At 42.8% G+C, this 20,055-nt stretch overlaps 1 protein-coding gene across 1 annotated transcript in view; it reads right to left on the minus strand.

Moving 5' to 3' along the window:
• ZBTB38 (zinc finger and BTB domain containing 38) overlaps nt 1–5,595 on the minus strand; it is a 55,891-nt gene extending 50,296 nt beyond the window's left edge. Inside the window, exon 1 of the mRNA XM_022582636.3 lies at nt 5,381–5,595. The gene's annotated coding sequence lies outside the window, so the exon portion shown is untranslated. The remainder of the gene's footprint in view (nt 1–5,380) is intronic.
• Between the last annotated feature and the right edge of the window lie 14,460 nt (nt 5,596–20,055).

Raw genomic sequence — 20,055 nt, forward strand, 5'->3', positions numbered from 1 at the left:
TTCTCCTCTCACTGACTTGTAAGGCCCTCGGGGCAGGGACTCTACGTCATGCTCAGTGCTGGGGAAGATGGGCAGGACTGTGAGGCCTTAATTAGAGTAAGGCCTCAGACAGGGTAGAAGATTTGAGCAGGGAAAAAAAAAAAAGAATTTCAAAATATCTATTTGGCAGCAATAACCACGGGGTAAAGTAAGAGGTTTGTTTAATCATATAAAAAAAAATCATGAAAGTCTTCACAGCATTCTATGAACGCAGAAAAAATATTTATACTGGCATTTTAAAAACAAAACCGAACCAGAAAACAAACTTCCTCCACAGGCCAAATATAGTGACTGTAGAGCCAAATGCTAGTCTCAAACCCTGAACAGGAATAGCTGCAGAAGCAAGAAAGTCATTAAAGGAAAAGATGCAAAATGAATGACAAGATCAAAAGAGCCATTTTCTGGTCAATGAGATGTTTGGGCCATGGCAGTGCCATGCTGGGATCACCTAACAAAGACAAGGGCTTTGGCAATTGGTCTTTGATTTACCTGCTTCCCACAGAAGCAGAACAGCCAGCAGGGAGACCCCCACTGTCTGTCAGGGAAGGTGAAAAAGCAGAAGCATCTTGCCTGCATCACGAATTCAAATTTTTGCATTCAAGGCCTTCTCAACTTAACATCTGCTCATGAATGCGAAAGAGTGGCAACCGTTTTGGAGGTCACCTGCTAGGCCAGGCAGACCAGCTTGGAGAAGGGCAGCCAGACATACGGTGGCTTATTAGGAACCAGGACATTTTGGGAAGGTGATTGAGGATGAGACCCAGAGTCCCAGGGAAGAACCATCTTTTCCATTGGTTGAGATGCCCCCAAACTGAAGGCTAGCCTTCAGGAAACAGTATAAAAGGCCACTAAGAGAGCAGCATGCCATTCATCTCTTTCTGGAACAGAGAGGATATACAATTGTACCTGTCCATACAACCCCCTAGCCTTGTGAAAGTGGACATGAGCTTCACAGGGAATTTCGTGTCACATTTCCATCCTGCCTGGGTTGTAGTGGTGCTTGTCACACAGTAGATGCTCAACAAATATTTGAAGAAGTGAACTGAACAGTTGAAGACCGCCCTTCCCCACTGATGGGCAATATTCTACTACAAAGAACTAGAACATTCTTCATGCAGCGGAATGTTTTATGGCTAGTCAAAACCAAACAAAGTGTAGGGAGTCAGCCAGGCCACTTCTAACTTGTGATAAGCAAAGCCCACTAAATTGTGAATCAGTGTTAGAAGGTGCTTCTGAAACATTGAGTAGACTTTGAAGGGTCTTATGGTTTCTAAGGTGTAGAGCAAACCTATCCCTTTGTTCTTGGAGCTTCATTAGCAGACGAACCTAAAAGGCATGAAGGAGTTCTGGTTCTGAAGAATTTCCTTAGTATTATTTGTTCAAATAGCGCAAGAACGCTCCAAGCAGTGAGGTCTTTAGAAAGCCACCAACAGAGTTCTGCAGAAACTGAAGCGTTTGAGGTGTCAGAGGTCAAAGACAATTTACTGGCAAGGTGGGACAGACCCTTCCACCTCTTGCCTTTGAAAACAAAAATTAAAGGAAGTCGCTCTCTCAATGTTTTGCCACGAATTGAAGTTCTGGAGTTCTTAAGAAAAATAAAGCAACAGGCTTCCCAGAAATTTCCTTGCTCCAGGATTCCTTTCTTCTGTGGATTTCTTGGGCTAGCACTGAATCTGTGCCCAAATTTCAATACCACCTAGGACTGCAAAGTCCAGAACTTCACTGTACCTTCTGAGGCCGTGTTGCGGTGGGTCTGGGTCAAAGGCAATGACTCTGCTGGCACTGAGTCCTGGGAATTTGACTAAAACCAGCCATGCGGGCCTGGCCCACCGTCTCGCTTCGGGGGCAGCTTACCTAAGTCAGGCTCAACGCACCAAGTCCTCAGAGCTGGCTCTGATATAACGGCAGTTACTCGTAGAAAGGAGTTTGTGGTCTGAGCACGAGCACCCCGCTTCCTGGTAACGCTCTCCATCAGCCCTTCCCCTGTCTGCATCCATGTCACCATCCAGGTCTCCACCTAAATACCACTCCTCCGGAAGGAGTTCCCTGGCCAACCATTCTAAAGTTGCTCTTCGGGCTTCCCTGGTGGCGCAGTGGTTGAGAGTCCGCCTGCTGATGCAGGGGACGCAGGTTCGTGCCCCGGTCCGGGAAGATCCCACGTGCCGCGGAGCGGCTGGGCCCGTGAGCCATGGCCGCTGAGCCTGCACGTCCGGAGCCTGTGCTCCGCGATGGGAGAGGCCACAGCGGTGAGAGGCCCGCGTACCGCAAAAAAAATAAAATAAAATAAAGTGGCTCTTCGCCTCCCAACAACACACCCGTGTTTTTTTAAATTGTATCTTCTTTCTCCTTTGCACTTGTCTTCTCCAATTAATTGTTTACATATTTATTTTTGTGCCCCTGGCCCCTACCACTCCACCACACTAAGGGTGGGTCTATGAGAGGCAGGCCCTGGTCTCTCCTGCTCATTACTATATTTCTAGCCTCTGGAATATGCCTGGTATGTAGTACGTACTCAATATATTTGTTGAATTACCAAGAAAGCCATTAAGAACAGCATTTCCCTTGGAAGGGAGCTGCTAGAATGAACCATATGGTACCAAGGAACTCAAAGGCTTAGCGTATTAAAGAGAAGATCGTCTTTCTAGATCCATCTCCCCATATCAACCAGCCCTAAGATGTGGTCTGGGTACCCATTTCCTCTATGGGGGATCCATGGAAATTGCTGAGGTAGATCAACATCCCTCTAGTAGCAAGAGATGCCATCTTGGTAATCTCACTGAGTTAAGGCTTGGAAAAACAATTCCTATTCTCCGAAAAAAGAGTTGAGAATTTTAGACTACAAATCATTCAGGCAGAAAACCACAGATTTGCCCATTTTGTTTTGGTGGGAACAAGGCAGTTGTTTGCACGTTCTTCCTGTCGCACCTGCTCTGGCCTGCCCAGTGTAAACACCTTAGCCAAAAAGTATAAATGGGTTAAGCACTGTCTTTCCAACAATGAGAAGGGATAAGTGCCATCCTCTACAACCGGCAGGAAATCCAATGATAATTGTAAATGGGTAAGTTTAGAAAAGCTTTGTGCCTGGTGAAATATGAAGGCAAAGCATTAAGGCGAAACACAACAAAGTAATAAATAATAATTATTCTTCCATTCACTGGTCTATTAATTACAATGACAGTGGTACAGTATACTTCCCAACAGTCTTATTTGGCTTTCAAGCTCCTTGACTTGTGTTTAAAATTCTTTTAGGAGAGGCCAAGAGCAACATAAATGAATAATGCCACAAAAAATCATGAGGTATGAAAACCTATAAGGTAACACAACCACGCTTGAGTTAAAAACAAAAGGATCGACATTTTACAGAGAAGAAATACACTGTTGAATCTCTCAGGCATTCAATTGTAGGGTAAAACAATTCCATTGAATCCATCTAATCTTGTGATTAAGATTCAAATGGGTTCAAAATGATTAATTTGTACCGGCCTATCAAAATAGAAGACATTGAGTTGTAATCTTTCCGAACAGCAACAGTGTTTTAATTACAAATGCTGGGCTCATTATTTGCTCAAGAACGAGTGACAATTAGCTTGATCCTACTGCAACTGTTAATGCTACTGATACTGAAATAAACAGGCAATGCTGAATCAGGGTTCCGACATTTCCCTTCAGTTTACGATCCTCTGATTGATGCTATGTGCAAAATGTACTTAGTCTTTTTAAGTCACAGGCAAGAAGGAAAATGGCTCCCAAACAGCAAAAAAAAAAAAAAAAAAGGTATTGCAGGAAGGATATTTCATGGCAAGCCCAGAGAACAAAATCACTGTGAGATGAATCATGTTCTAATATACTGAACCAGAGAAAAAACTCCAAGCAAAATATTTAAGTTGGCCTCAAAACAACAATACAACAACAACAACAAATCTTTAGTCCATGAGAGGTTTGATTTGATAGACAGTGCTTTGGAATATTAGACAGACTGCTAAGATAAAGCAACTTTTTACACAGATGGTTCTGCAGCTCAGTGTTCTACATACTGGAGCAAACCTCAGGGAGGTTTTGGGTTTGGCAGCATCTCCCTCCTAACACACCTACAAAGATGGTTGCACAGAGGCTCCATGTGCACTTATAGTTGGGGCTGGGGTGGGCTTGGGTTTGGGTCCTTCTCTACTGAGAGCTCGGAGGTTACCAATGGAGGAATCAGGCAAAAACAATAGCATAAGCATTTCCTGATTCTCAGAATTTCTGAGATATCTATTGTTTCAGTGGCGCTGGTGAACTCGTGATAATGAAACTACACCTTTGCACACAAGCCTTGACCAGCATTCTGGAGCACATGACAAAGAAAACCTTAATTTTGAAAGTGCTGAGCACAAAGGGGAAAAGAAAAGGCTCTTACTGTGCAAGGTTTCTATGTATAGAAATATGGCTTAATTCTTAAGGCTTGAAGACCGCATTTATAAACGTCTAAAACCAGTTCAGACTCTACATGAGAGGAAAAAGAACTGCAAAATTTTCATGAAACATTTTTTTTTAAAGACTATCTTTTGCATATCTGTTACTGCATTTTAAAATAAGATGTGGTTACTAAAGAAACAGGTTCCGGCCCAGTGTTAATTTGAAACTAAAATATATTTGAGAAGTTAAGCTCAAAGGAAAGGACCCATGAATTTATTTTGAAAAGTGCTAGAATTTGGTGCTTACAGAACCACAGCTGTATGGTTTGCAATGAACCATTCTAGGGACTCTGTTTCATCCAGTGAGGCTATTTTTCTTCTAACAGAGCCATCTATATTTAATATTTCCCCCTTTAAAATTGTGATTCCTCATCTCCCCAAATAATAGATATACAAATAATACATTTATTCTTGTACATTATCTAAAATTGATTTTGGAAGCCTCTAAGTTTTTATTTTCATCTCTCATATAACACGTTTAAAGACCGCTTCTTAAAATTTAAATATTTTAAATGTTTCTTATTAAGCTTATTTGCGCTGTTCAAAATTATCTCCAGAAACCCATTTATTTTTAGTTTCAAGCTAAAATGGAGCTGAATCCACAGACTTTTCAAAAAATTCTTTTGTGGTCTAATGGCGCCACACCTATCATATATATGATTTTTTAGGAGGAATCATCTCACTTTTATAGCAGAATCATTTTACAAGTTTATAAAAGCTATATATCTGTATAGTATCTGAATAGGAAAGGCCATCCAACTGAATACCCTCCCCTCCCAATCACAACTGTCTTATTTAATTTGTTTTAAAAGTCATATTTTAATCTATTTAATGTTCTTGCTACATGGCTCAAAAAAAATCTATAAAACATGCAAATTTCAACCTACCTGTATGTATCACTTAATGCAGTGCTAGCATCACAAGACATTCAGCCATTTTTATGTAAAGCGATGGAGACCAACTGATTTCTCCGTCTTCTTGCTCTCAAGTTTTAGATGCAATTGTCACACACACACAAAACCATACGCAGAACAGCTTGAATGTACTGTGATCACGAGAACTGAATTTATCAACAGGAAAACAGGTTTGAAAAAAGAAGTTTCTCATCCAAGGTTTCTCTGAGGCTGCAACCAAGGAAGTAGCGTGTTGAATTTTTTTCCCTTCCTCCTCTGAGAGTTCAAAGCCTGGAGCTGACCATTGCAAAGGCCACTGTCACATCTGCTGAAAATCAAACCACTGATACCAGTACTGAAAATACAAATTTGAGAACCAAGTTGTTTGTACGCCATGGAGTGCATAAGAGTTAAAAATAGATTCCACCTTGCCTCCTACCCGCATAATAAACATGTAAGTTTCAAGTGTTTAATTTGATATTCACATTAATTAACAATACAACATACATTATTTAAAAGACAGCAAATGCAAGAAGAAAGGGGAGACACCATCTGGTAGCAGAGTTTTGTTGTTGTTTTTGTTTTTAGGGTTTTTTTTTTTTTTGCCTTTGTTAAAAAAAAAAAAGGTAAAATTCTATTTTGAATGTGATGAAAAGCAAACATCCGGAAGCAAATGAATCGGAGCTGAAAGGTGATGCTGAAATAGCTAAGGCTGTAATGAGGCAAAAACAAGTCTTCGCTACCAGATGATATGGCATCCCGAGCATTTACATACTCACATCTGAAATACTAGGCAACGTGTAATGAATTCTATACACAGCATGCACACACACAGCACAAGCACGGCTAATCCTGCCTGCCATCTTAGGCTCGCAGAAGCAAGATACGCACTGCAGGCAGCACACGAGCACTGGGGAAGGAGGAGGCAAAGGACAGCTCACCTTAAATGCAGTGTCTGATTAATGTTGTAAGTGACATTGCATATCAGCCTCAGAGTCTTGGTTCAACTGGGTAGGAGGGAACAAAGAAAAATGTCATCAACTGGTGATGCAAGATGAGCCCAATCACTAAACACTGTTTAGCAAACTCCAAATTCTGCAACCAGACAGTAGAAGGCATTTCATACAGTTCAGCAGAGCTGCTGCACAATGAATGTGCCCTTCTGCTTCTGAGAATCAGACAATCCTTTTGCTAAGGAAGAAAATAAGCTGGAACGAATACTGTCACATCTTCTTCTTGAAGAAAGCTTTCAATACAGTATGTATCTGTTTCGGGATGCATTTTATAGACTGTTAATTTCATAGAATGGCTAGCAACAATGACAAACACAAACCTTTTAAGCTACTGCAAAGTAAAGAATAATATTATAAAGGGTGTAGCATTTCTAGATTATTTTTCAGAATCCTAAATGGTGCCGGCAGGCTTGTAGAAGAATGCATGATCAGCTGTCTGTATCCGTGCTATAACCTCTAACCACAAGCCGTGTAAATGTATTCTGCTAAATGTATCTGCGGTACAGAATGGCAGATACCTCCCCAGTCGGAATGGTATTAAAATGTGAATGAATTTGCTTAAACTTAAAAGCAGAATAAAAGCACTTACAGAAAAATAAACTGATGCTGAGTTCCTTTCGATGTATAGCTGACCATCACGAACGATAAAATAAAAGCTGTCCTTAGGACGCTGACCTAAATAATGTTAAGTCTTGCAACAGCATACTGTACTTGCTCAGAACCTAGGAAATGCAAAATGATTTTTCTCCTTCCTCCCCCTCCAAAAGCTAGAACGTAAAGTAACAAGCCGTTAACAGGAATACCATAAGGCTTTGTGTATATATATTGTACATAGTGTAAGGGAAGAAATGGTGTTGAGCTGACATGCAATGTTTCTTTGTTTTACTTTGAGGCTTAGCTACGCTCCCACGACGACATTGACATCACGGAGGTCAGGGCTGACACTGGGGTGCTATCTGTTTTATGAGTGAAATGTTTTCCGAAAATTAAATCTCATCTACTCAAACACCGAATTTCATGTCTTCTTCAATATCCCCTCCCTACTGCCGCTGCTCAAGATGGATGGGCTTTACTTTGGCTGTATGTAATAAATTGGAATCACCTTCTGTAGAGGCTCCAATACATAATCGTAGGAATTAATTTTTTAAACAAAAAACCTTCAAGAATTCTTATACATCCCCTTTCAATCTTTCCTATCAACACACACACACACACACACACGCACACACATGCACACACACACACACACAGACAAAGCTCAAATTGCAATGAAATGTTTAACATGTGGAACAAAAAAATGTGGAAAGAGCTGCTTATTCAGGATTTTGAAGAAATGCCTAATAAGCAAAGACTGTTTTGCTACAAAACCAGTGTCACCATGTTGCCAAAGAGAGGAAAACAGAATAGCCTGCTAGCAAAATTTCCTCCAGATCCTGCCGGCAGGTAAAAATCAGAAAAGCATTTCATTTACCATGCTGTATAAAACACGAAGTCTTTTATTTTTAAGGAAATGGAACAGATTCTTTTCTACTCTTTCTTCAGCTACAAAGAAACCGTACCCACCCCCAGCCTTAGATCCTGGACATAAGCCAACATTTTTAGAAAATGTTATGAGACTGATTTTGAATATATAATACGTACATTTTTCTTCTTCTTATTTCTCCAAAAGTCTTTAATTGCCTATTGCATCACTAAATATGCTAATGTTAATTAACTTTAACACGTGCAAAAATGAATTAATCTTTTCTGGGGTTGCCTCTCTCTTCTATAAGAACTGGCCGCAAATAATCAGGTTAGCAAAACATTTAAGTTGCCCAGAATTTTTTTAAAGGAGAAAATGTATTTGAACATCTGAACTTAAGTACTAGGTTTCATAGCCGGATCTTTTGTTTCTAGCTCTCATTCTGTCTCCTTCCACCGAACCCAAGTGATTTTTTAGCTCAATGTGTGGAAAGTATCCAGCCCACCTCTATCCCGTACACTTTAGAGTCTCTGAGCTGGGTTGTCCAGATGGTCGGTCATACCTGAACCACTCCGAGCCCTCTTCGCTTTGGAGCACATCTCTCTCCCACAACTATTCCAGAAATAAACGTGGCTTTAACGGAAACAGTAGCTCCTGGTCTAACCCTGATGGTGGACCCATCTTCCCCGCCCCCACCATCATTGCTCTATGAGCTCTGGTTAGCATTGACAGCGACGGAAAATTAGGATGGAGTATCCCTAGGCTAATTCCTCCTTCACCATGGAGGTTGAGAATTAGTGAGCCTATAACGCTCAGTTGCAAGGTACCAATTTAATATACGGTCATCTATAAAGCAGGGTCCTTAAAGCGGGGTTGGAGGAGGTTGAAGTGAACACTTAGACATTTGATGCCCTTGGTGCCTGTCCAGATAGTCCTCATTAGTAACACTTGAAAGTTAGACATTCGTATTAAAATACTCACAAATTATTATCACGCAAGCTAAATATACATGATACGGAATCTACTCTGACCACATAGAATGAAGCCGCTGCCTCCTCTGCCTGAGATAATAAATGACAGTGACAAGGACAGTAATCCAGATCAGGCTCCCACAAAATGAGTGAAGAGTGTTATGTCCGCTTTACAGGGGCAGGATGGTGAATGTGGTCAGGTCCCTTACTGGTGCTTGTAAGCCGGATGCCAGGGCAAGTGGTTTCCAAACCTCCCAGTGGGGTTCTCTGTCTACCGTCTGTCAAATCGAGCCTGAAAGCCACGTATCGGTTTATTCTGTGATGTTCCAAAACATTCAACAAGCCAATGTGGCTTGTTTACCGAACCTGCTTGTATTAAACAAATTTGAGCTGTAGCTGAAAGCATTTAGATGGATGAGCTTGTTTAGACAGACATTCTCGACTAGTAAATCCTGTTTTGCACATAAAAAAAAACAAACAAACAACCATGCTCATGCCCGAATTACTTAAGCTTTGTCACGATTACAAGTGGCAAGGGTATGCACTCACTTAGGATTTTTAAAAATTGTATGCTCATCAGCCTCCTCAGGGCATAGGCACAAAGCTGCGCTTAACAGACAGATGCCTTTTCCGCGATGAAAATGTTAACCTGTTTTTGCCTCTTTGATGAGTCAAGCACAAGGAGCCCAAAATAATCGGCAGGAGCAGGCTGGAGAAGGACAGAGCTAGCAGTAAGGGCTGCCTCTTTCACTTTGATTAATGCCCTTACTTGCTTACAGTCTCCTTCTGCAGTCGGTCTGAGCTCATTCTCTTTTCAGTCCTGTGGGTTAAAGTTAAATTGCATGACTTATGCAAAGTACATAATTCAAGTATGAACAAAGCTTGACTCTCTGTTTAAAAAAAAACATAAAGTCAGGGCACTGAGTCCCCGAGGAGTCCTTGGTTTATAAACATTTGGATTGGTTGGCACATTTCTTTGCTCCATTCACTGCATTAAAAACTACAGCTGGTTTCCGTTTATACCTAATACAGATATTCAACATTTGTGGGTAAAATTTGTTATCAGGTTCGGCTACTATAATCTTGATTTTTTTTTTTCCTAATCTCAACTTTTAAAAATAAAGTGTTTACCAGATGTAACATTTTTGTTTAAGTTCTTAGAATTTAAAAAGTTTAAACATTTTTATGAGGTTGGTTATTACATTTGTTTGTAGGATATTCATGGAAACAATGTGGTGACTTAATTTATCAATGACTAAAAATGCCTCTGAATGATATTTTAGCCTAAAGTTTTAGGAAAGTCCAATGCTACTTTGAACATCTACATTTTGCCTAGATATCAGGGCAGGGGCTTCTGCTTTCTACTTTGATCAGAGCTAAGTCTATAGTAGCTGCCATTTATTGAAAACCTACTATGTACTCAATATTTTAGCTATATTATTTAATTCTAACCCAATAATCCTGCAAGGTGGGTATTAGTTATCATCAACTTTAAGTGAGGAACTAACTGAGATTACCAGTCACACATAGCAGAGCTAGGATTCAAACCCAGTCCAATTGATTCCAAAGTCTGGGTCTTTCCACCAATCCTAAAAGGATAAAACCTCCTCCATCCACATTGTCCTGATGTATCGATAGGAATCTTCTGATTGTGCAGACTCCTGGTAGAGGGGACCCCTACTCCCTGGAGCCAGGACTACCCCTGTTTAGATGAACCGGCCTCAACTCTCCCAGCCCTGGGAATTGTGGGTACCAACTGGAGACAGTTTGGACCAGCAGGTGGAAAAGAATAAGAGAAGAGGAATTAACTAGACCATGTTGGAAAGTTAAGGATAGAAAGCAGGATAACAGTTTTGGTCAGAGATTTGTCATAATTTGGAAATGTTTTATCAGGCGAAATAAGTGGAAAAGCTTACACATCCATCTGAGCAAACTACTTCACCTAATGAAGTCCAGTCTTTTCATGGTACAGATGAGGAAACTTGAGACTATGAGAGATCTAGATATTTGCCCAAGATCACACACTTAGTGAGTTTACCCATTTGCTGTATTAAAATTCTTCTACAAGCCTGCATTTGTGAATAAATTTGTTATCCAGTTGTTAGATTATTCTAATCTAAATTATCAAAGAGGGATTTCCCTGGTGGTCCAGTGGTTAAGACTCTGAGCTACTATTTCAGGGGGCACGGGTTTGATACCTGGTCGGGGAACTAAGATCCTACATGCCGTGCGGCCAAAAAATAAATAAATAAACAAACAAAAAATAAATAAATAATCAAAGAAAACTCAGTATAACAATCAAGACTGACCTGGCTTCAAGTACTGTATGCTAACATATATATGGAATCTAAAAAAAAAATGGCCATGAAGAAACTGGGGGCAGGACGGGAATAAAGACGCAGACCTACTAGAGAATGGACTTGAGGACACGGGGAGGGGGAAGGGTAAGCTGGAACAAAGTGAGAGAGTGGCATGGACATATATACACTACCAAACGTAAAACTGATAGCTAGTGGGAAGCAGCCGCATGGCACAGGGAGATCAGCTGGGTGCTTTGTGGCCACCTAGAGGGGTGAGATAGGGAGGGTGGGAGGGAGGGAGATACAAGAGGGAGGAGATATGGGGATATATGTATATGTATAGCTGATTCACTTTGTTATAAAGCAGAAACTAACACACCATTGTAAAGCAATTATACTCCAATAAAGATGTTAAAAAAATAAATTAAAAAAAAAAAAGACTGACCTGGTTTCCACTCACAAATAGTATTTCTGTCCTGAACAGACAACTTAAGTCCGTATGATGAGTTCCTTCCCCAACATATTTTAAAAATGGACTTTTGAAAAGCCTAACTTTTGAGTAAGAGATTTTCCAAGCTTAGTGTTTCAAATGCATCATTTTAATGATTGCCTCTCTATGTGAACATCTGTACATTCTGCCCCCATTTAAGATCCCTTCCAGCTCTGAAGGTTTGTGATTCTAAACAATCCAGCCCCGCTTGCTTGCTTTTTAGGTTGGTTAGGCCAAGAGCTGGACTCCAAGTCTCCTGCCTCCTGGCTAGGTGACCAGATGACTGTCTCGCTCATTGGCAGTAATTTTAAATGCCAGCCAGATGGCTTGCAAAGGGGGCTTTCAAATCAACTCCATCAGCTCCACCCTGCTCAGAATATGAGAGGAGGATTATCTCTCTCGGTGGCCCTGAGGCAGTAGAACAAAGGCTTGGGTGAATGATCATGGGTGTGGAGTTTGAGCTCCAGGAAGCCTGCTCCAATTCTTAGACATGAGGTTTCTCACTTCCATCCATTAGCACTTGTGTAAGATGAGGGCAAGGAGTACACACTTGACGGCAAGGGCCGGGCAGCAAGCCTTGGGGACCAAACTGAGGTTACCCTCGAGGAAAGAGTTGGAGGGAGAAGGGAAATGTGAACCATGTGGTTTTCAACCGAGAAAAAGTGGTATGTGACTTAGGGTTGCCCGGGAGACTGTGGTGGACAACATCCCACCCCAAGCTAATTCAGCTCAGACTCTCCCATGGGAACATCCTCAGCATGGCTCACCACCATTTTCGATGTCACTACCTCAGCTTTAGCAGCAGAATAGCCCCTGCTTTCATTTTGCAGTGCATTGGAAATGTGGCACTAATAAAGACCTTGCGTGCCCACGGAGATCAAGAGCATTCCTGCATCTCTAGTCACACGTTCATTTGCAGCCATCACTGTTTGCCACTCCCCAGATGGAGAGCAAATGAAACAGCAGGGTCTTCTAGATCCTGAATTGGCAAAAGACATTCAGCAAGAAGGCTGAGTTTCTTCTTTCTAGAGAGATTAGCAGGCAACTAGGTTGAAGAGGGAAGGTGGTGACGTCAATGAAAGTGGAGAAGGAAGAATTCTTACAGATGGGTAAAATCTACCCCATGTGAGAACATAATCCTCTCCTCATATCTTTCTTCATCCTGGGCAGCAGATAATTCCAAGACAACCTGGGAACAAATTCATTTGCTTTCTCTTCTCTCAGATGAATGAATTTGTAGTTCGGAAAGGTCACAACCATGAACCTCTTCTCACCAGAGCAGCCTAACAAACCTCAGTGAATCTTCACTTCCTTTGGACTAAAGACAAAAGCACAATATGTTTTTGTTGTGTTGAATTACCTGCCTTTACTCACGTCTCTGGCTGGCATCCTGTGAGATCTCTGTATCTCCCACAGCACCTAGAGCATTGCCAGGTGCAATGGAGGGGCTTATATGGGCAGGATCTTGATTAACCAACACCAGATTAGGGGTCCTTTCTCTGCTCCCACCACTACCAGTGGAATCTTCAGCTTTGTCCTTTGAAACCACTTCCTAAAATTAGAGAACTTGTTCCATGAGTTAAGGAACGGATCTGGAGACTAAAAATACCTATGGAAGTCTTTCAAGTTCTTAATCACTTGTTTACCAAGTTGGGGGGTGGGGTGGGGGGACAAGTTGTCTGGCAAGCAGACCACAGGCTTTGTTTACATCTGTCCCTCCTAGAACAGGGAAAGGGGACACAGAAATAAGGGTGGCTCGACGACCACACCACTGCCTCTAAAATGTGCCTCAACGTTTCCTCGGGCTCTCAATGGCATAGCCCATTTCACAGAACCATAGGATAGGCAAGGCACTTCAGATGATGTCATCTGAACCCCTTCTTTCTTTTTCTTTTTTAAAATAAATTTCATTTATTTATTTATTTTTGGCTGCGTTGGGTCTTCATTGCTGCACGCAGGCTTCCTCTAGTTGCGGTGAGCGGGGGCTACTCTTCGTTGCGGTGCGCGGGCTTCTCATTGCGGTGGCTTCTCTTGTTGCAGAGCATGGGCTTTAGGCACGTGGGCTTCAGTAGTTGTGGCTTGCGCGCTCTAGAGCACAGGCTCAGTAGTTGTGACGCACGGGCTTAGTTGCTCCGTGGCATGTGGGATCTTCTTCCCGGACCAGGGCTCGAACCCATGTCCCCTGCATTGGCAGGCGGATTCTTAACCACTGCGCCACCAGGGAAGCCCCTGAACCCTTTCTCTGAGGGAGGAGAACATCAGATTCAAAGAGAGTGTGATATCTGAAGACCTCAGCAACCAGGATAAAAGCCGTCTTCCTCAATTCCTAGTATTCTGCTCTTTGTGATTCAACACACTGGCTCAATTAAAAAAAGAAAAATCCACTTTTCACCTAAATAGATGCCTGACAAATGGTTATAGAATAAGTGAACTAATGAATAGATTCCAGTATAGAGGGTTTATAACTTCTTTCCCAGTTCCTCTCAGAAGAAAATGTTATAGAATACTTAATTTTTTTAAAGCTCAGCTAAATATAATTTTTAGCAAAATAGTAAATATTAGGCAACATACCACCTGGGACCAAGTGTTATTTGAGAAGTATCAGAGGTGATGGGCTTGATTGCTATATTAAGTCGATCAGATTAAGTTCAGCTGGCTGAAGTAGGCTTTTATCCTATTTGGTTTGCAAAGAAAAATCTCATGAGTTAGCATAAGCGGCTAAAAATAAGTTGCAGGTTTCATTTTCTGTTGTTCAGTATGGTTTTGAAACCAGAAGGTGCAAAACTAGGAGATTCACCAACGCCCACTGAAGAGCAACAATTCGAATAAGTCCGCTTTCTGGAACAGCAACCTGATGACAGCTCACAACCAGGCCTAAGACACATACACCTATGTCCCTCTCACCATGGTCTCTTGAGATGGCTGCCCCTAATGAATAAGGCATGGCAGGAAATTAGGGACTGAGGCCAGTCCTGGGGGACAGTGGTGTGTGTGTGTGTGTGTCTTGTCATATCTGGACAGGATGCCGCATAGACAGCAGCCCCATGCGCACAGCCTCAACCTTAGGTGGTGCTGGGGACCCCCCCACAAAACAAGGGGATAAATAATGCTAGAATTTCACTAGGATGAGGCCCTGAAGGTAGTGAGCACAGCGGCTACCCCTCGACCTAAATGCCCAGGGCCTCGTGCGATTCCATACTGCAAACCCAGGGGGCTCATGATACGTTTAATTTCAAAACTGTCTTCCCAGGGCCAAGTCCGGCAAAAAGGTGTTTGACAGAGGCCTAAATGCTTCAAAGGGAAGGCAGCCGTCTCACATTGGAGCGTTCAGCTGCAGCATGGGGCCCGGAGAGAGCAGAGCTGGTGAGAGAAAGCCCTCAGCGGAATGAGATTGAGAGGGGGCAGAGAAGGGTTAATCTCCTTCCATTAGAGGAGGGGCCATTTGGTGAAGGTGAAGAGAATAATCGGTATGAAGAGCAGGCAAGACAAAGAGCCATTCCAGAGAAGAAATTACCGTGCAAGGGTGAGAATGATGATTTGTCCTAGATTTTTCACTGTGAGACCATTTCTTAGATCTGAGTCTTTGAAGTTACAGTCTCAGGGTGGAGGAGGGGAGAATATTCACACTCAGTGCTGGAAGACGAGCTGTGATTGGGTCTGAGATGGGCTGACTCTGATTAACTCTGAGAAGCAGAGGGTGAGGCCAAAGCCACCAGGATGCCGCTGTAGACGCCTAACCATAAATTAGAAAGCGGCAAAATAAACAATAGGAGTTGCTCATGAAAGAGAAGCCAGTGGAGTGGCTGAATCCCCCTTCCTTGGGGTGAGGAACAACCTCCCCCTTTTTTTAAACCTAAAATAAAACTTTTAAAAAGTTGCTTTTAATAATTTTTGGGGAAAGAGTTGAAGATTCACAAGAAGTTGCAAAAATAGAACAGTAACTGTATGATGTCATCTGTCTTCCCAGAATGGTATTATCTTATACTGCTGTAGTACATTCTCTAAACCAAGAAAGTAATATTGGTACGACACAGTTAACTCAGGTACAGACTACTACTTCAGATTTCACCAGTTTTTACATGCATTCTCTGTGTGTGTGTGTGTCTGTGTGTCTAGAGCTCTATGAAATTTTATCACATGTGGAGATTAGAGAAGCCATCAACACAATCAAGATACAAAACTATTCCATCACCACAAAGAAACTCCTGTGCTACCGCACCATAGTCACACCTTCCACCAACCCTAACCCCTGGCACTGATCTGTTCTCCAACACTGTAATCTTGTCCCTTTAAGAATGTTATGTAAGTGCAATCATGCAGTCTGTAACCCTTTGGAACTGGCTTTCTTTCACCCAGCAGAATGCCCTTATGATCCATTCACGTTGGATGGGAAGATGTGCCTTTTTACTGCTGAATAGCAATCCATGGTATGGAGGTACCACAGTTTGTTATCCACTGAAGGACACTTGATAGGTGTCCAGTTTTAAGCTATAACAAATAAAACTGCTATGAATATTCATGTACAGGTTTTTGTGTGAACCTAAGTTTTCATTTCTCGTCTGTAAATACCCAGGAGTGGGAATGTATGGTAAGTGTATGTGTAACTTTATTAAAAACGATCAAACTGTTTTCCAGAGTGGCTGAACCATTTATACTCCCACCAGCAGTGTATGTGCAATCCGGTTTCTCTACATCCTCGCCAGCATTTGGTAACATCAGTATGTTTTATTTTAGCCATCCTGACAGATGCACAGGGGCTCCTTTTGATGGTGGGCTGTCTGGCATTTCGATGCCAGCAATGTGGGCTGTCTGGCATTTCGATGATGGAAAATGGGGCTCTTGATATGGGGTGAGGTTTCAGGTTTGTCTGGTTCCTCTTGACGGCAGTAGTGGGACATTACCATCTGGGAATGCTGGGCTTCTTTGAGGCAGTACCTCTTGGCCCAGCAGGCAGACTTGAGATCAGTGATACTCGCTCCCATGGGGTAATATGAAGGCCATGATATGACGGTCAAGGGGCAGTGACGGACCTTGCCTGGGCTGGCGTCCTCCTGCAGCTTTGGCCAGAGACTGTATAAATGCTTTTTATTCCTAAAGTTGGTAACTTATTAGCAGGATGTGTGTTTGTTCCGGCTGGCCGGGGGGGACATGGAGTTAGCACAGACAGGTAAGGATGGGGCCACCAGTGGCACTTGTCAGATGTCACAGGCCACACTGAATACTTCTTGCCCTTGGACCTCCTACTCTGTTGACCACTCAAGACTCTCCAGCAGCATGTGGACACTTTGTCTGGATGTCATGGAACTCTGACTTCCACCTCCTGGGAGTTAGATCTGGAGGCACTGCTGTCACCACCCCATGGATCTACCTAGCCTAGGGATCCAGGTCTTGCCAGCAATTAGAATTCCATGTGCATAGCAGAAGGTGTCTCAGCCAAGGAAGTTGTTCAGGACACCAGGGAAATGGGCTTTGTAAAGGGCCGACCTCATAGTGATGACTCGAGTTGGCCCAGCCATGTCTGGAAAGTCACCTTCCATCTGCTGTACCCTGGATTCAAGGGAGGCTGTGGACCTTCCCAGAATCCATACCCATCATGACCTTGGCTCCACAGGTTTGGACCAGGAGGCCAAGAATCAGGAGGGCAGTGATCCTGCATGGGGACAGCCAAGAGATAATGGAGATCATGCACAGAAGCAGGGAAGCTCTGTGATCCTAGGCAAATTCCTTCATGCTTCTGTGTGCAGGGTGGGTGCCGTGAACGAAGGTTCTCCTGTGGCTTTTGTCTCTTGTGCTTTACCTGGTGCATTCACAGGACGTGGACGTGAACTTGGGCATGGAAGAACCTAAATGGTGATATATAGAACCTGCCCGTGAACCGGGGACTGTTGGGGGCTGAGCAGACTGTGGAGGCTGAACCCAAAAGTCAAATGATACGATAGTGGCCCTCCAGAAGTTGACGTAGTATTGATAAAATGAGTGGAAGGGCAGCCAGATACCATCAGGTGACCAGTGGGTATGGTCTGATGGCTTTGAACAGAGTTACACAGACAGGATGGATGGTCACACTTCCTCTCAGAAGGTGGTGAGAATTTTAAATTTGGTTTTTGTTTGTTCACTATGTTCTCTGGTGTAACAGAGAATTTTCCAAGTTTCCATTCCTGGGTACCTCTTCTGTGGCCCATTGTCCTCGTTCACCCAGGTGCCCTTACTTATCTGCTGTCAGAAGGCAGCCCAGCCCACAGCACCTTTCGGATATAATGAGGCAGGAGCAGACTGGGGCAGTACCTTGCCTGACTGTGAAGTTGGGTAATGAGACTCTATCCTCCAGGCTGAACGCACAGCAGCTCCCCCCAGCTCTGGCTTGGTCTTTTCAACTCACACTGCTGAGACCTAACTTTTGCCACAGTATGAGTCTTGCCCTTGCCCGCCCCTGCTCTGTTCTCTTGGCTTCTGATTCTGGACCCGACCTCATACTCAGCCCTCATGGTCTGGATCCGTGTGGCTATCCTATGTCCTCCTTGGTCTAAGTGTTACCACCTCAGGGTTCAGGGCCCAGAGTGGTCTCATGAGGTGACCCTTGCAGGATCTGGGCTGCCCACACATGTCCTGAGGTATGCCCTGCCTATCAGAAGGCAGATAAAAATTCCCTGGTGGAAGCAGGTGCTCACTTCAGGAGTCAGTCTTCTCTCGGCGCCTTGTCTCTATTATTGTAACAGAGAAGAACAGACCTGACTCCATAGTGGATCTATTCCTTTAGCTCTAACCTTTGTGCTCTGTGGCCTGCGCTTAGTCATGCTGGCTCTGCACCTTTTGTAAAACAATGTTGCCGATAGCCTGGAATATATGTGAGAGCCCATTCTCAAGGCTCTGACCTTTAAAGGTATAACACTTCTCCATTCACATAGAGATAAAAAGTTGCAGAACAGAGAATAACATTTGTCTTGTTGGAGGTTTATGGGAACATTGTGACCAGACCTACGTGGACAGCTGCAGGACCAAAGGATTGCGGCACCAAGAAGTTTGCAACAACTAGCCACATCTCCTCCCCTTTTAGTATAAAAGATGCCTGAATTCTAACTCTGGTAGGCTGGTTGTTTGGGACACTAGTCCACCATCTTCTCAGTCTGCTGGCTTTCTGAATAAAGTCACTATCCCTTTGCCCCAGAACCTCGTCTCTCGATTTACTGGCCTGTCGTGTGGCAAGCTACTGCTACTACTACTGAGCTTGGACTTGGTAACACTACCCAGAGGTTGGGTGGATCCGGGCCCTTTGTTTATTCAAGTTCTAGTTCTACCTTTGCCACTAAATCTTTGGGTAACAACCATAAGTGAGTAAATTAACCATTCTGGGGCTCAGTTACCTCATATTTACGGTAAGGTTTCCTAACTCCCTAGCTGATAATCTTTCAACTATACCAAACCACGATTAAGGAGAAATTAAAATTCAGAAGCCAAAAAGAGCCTTTAAGTTAAGTTCTGGTTTAGATATATTAGCTTAGGTAGGGTTATCTATTTTCTGTCTAATAAGTGTTGCTGAAAATGAATGTTTATTGAATTGAATGCAGCATTAACAATAATTCTCAGGCCTTAATGTGCATAAGGATTGGGAGGGTATATTAAAATGCATATTCCTAGGCCGCCTCCTCAGAGCTTTTGATGCCACTGGGGCCTAGGAGCATGCATTTTAATGTGAGAAACTGAAGGGGACTTAGGTTTTGAAATAGACATTGGTAATTTTTTAGAGGCTAATTTATCAATATGCATTAGGAACTTTAAAAATAGGTCATTTGACTTACTGATTCAATTCTCGGAATTTTGCCTAAGGTGTCCACCAAGATTTATCTACAAGAATGCTTTTGTGTTTATAATAGCAGAACACTAGAGGCAATAAAAATGTACATAAAAAAAGAATGGATAAATTAAGATATATCCACGCAATGGAAACACAGCCATTAAAAATCAAATTTTCGGGCTTCCCTGGTGGCGCAGTGGTTGAGAGTCCGCCTGCCGATGCAGGGGACATGGGTTCGTGCCCCGGTCCGGGAAGATCCCACATGCTGCGGAGCAGCTGGACCCATGAGCCATGGCCGCTGAGTCTGCGCGTCCGGAGCCTGTGCTCCGCAACAGGAGAGGCCACAACAGTGAGAGGCCTGCGTAACGCAAAAAAAAAAAAAAAAAAAATCAAATTTTCAAAATCATTTAGTGACTTGAAAAAATGTTTACAACATAACGTTAAGTGGGGTGAAAAAAAGCATATAAAATACCATTTCAGTAATGTTTAAAAGAAGAAAAGAATATATATGAAAAATTGAAAAGAAATACATTGACATGTTAATATTGAATTGTTGCTTGGTTGTTGGATTACTAGAGATTGTTGGTTGCTTCCTGATATTTTTCTGTATTTTCCAGATTTAGATTTTGTATAGTGACTAT

The sequence above is a fragment of the Delphinapterus leucas genome, chromosome 4, assembly GCF_059928025.1.
Source record: "Delphinapterus leucas isolate spDelLeu-1000000601 "Yukka" chromosome 4, BTC_Dleu_Yukka2, whole genome shotgun sequence".
In the NCBI taxonomy this organism is placed as follows: domain Eukaryota; kingdom Metazoa; phylum Chordata; class Mammalia; order Artiodactyla; family Monodontidae; genus Delphinapterus; species Delphinapterus leucas.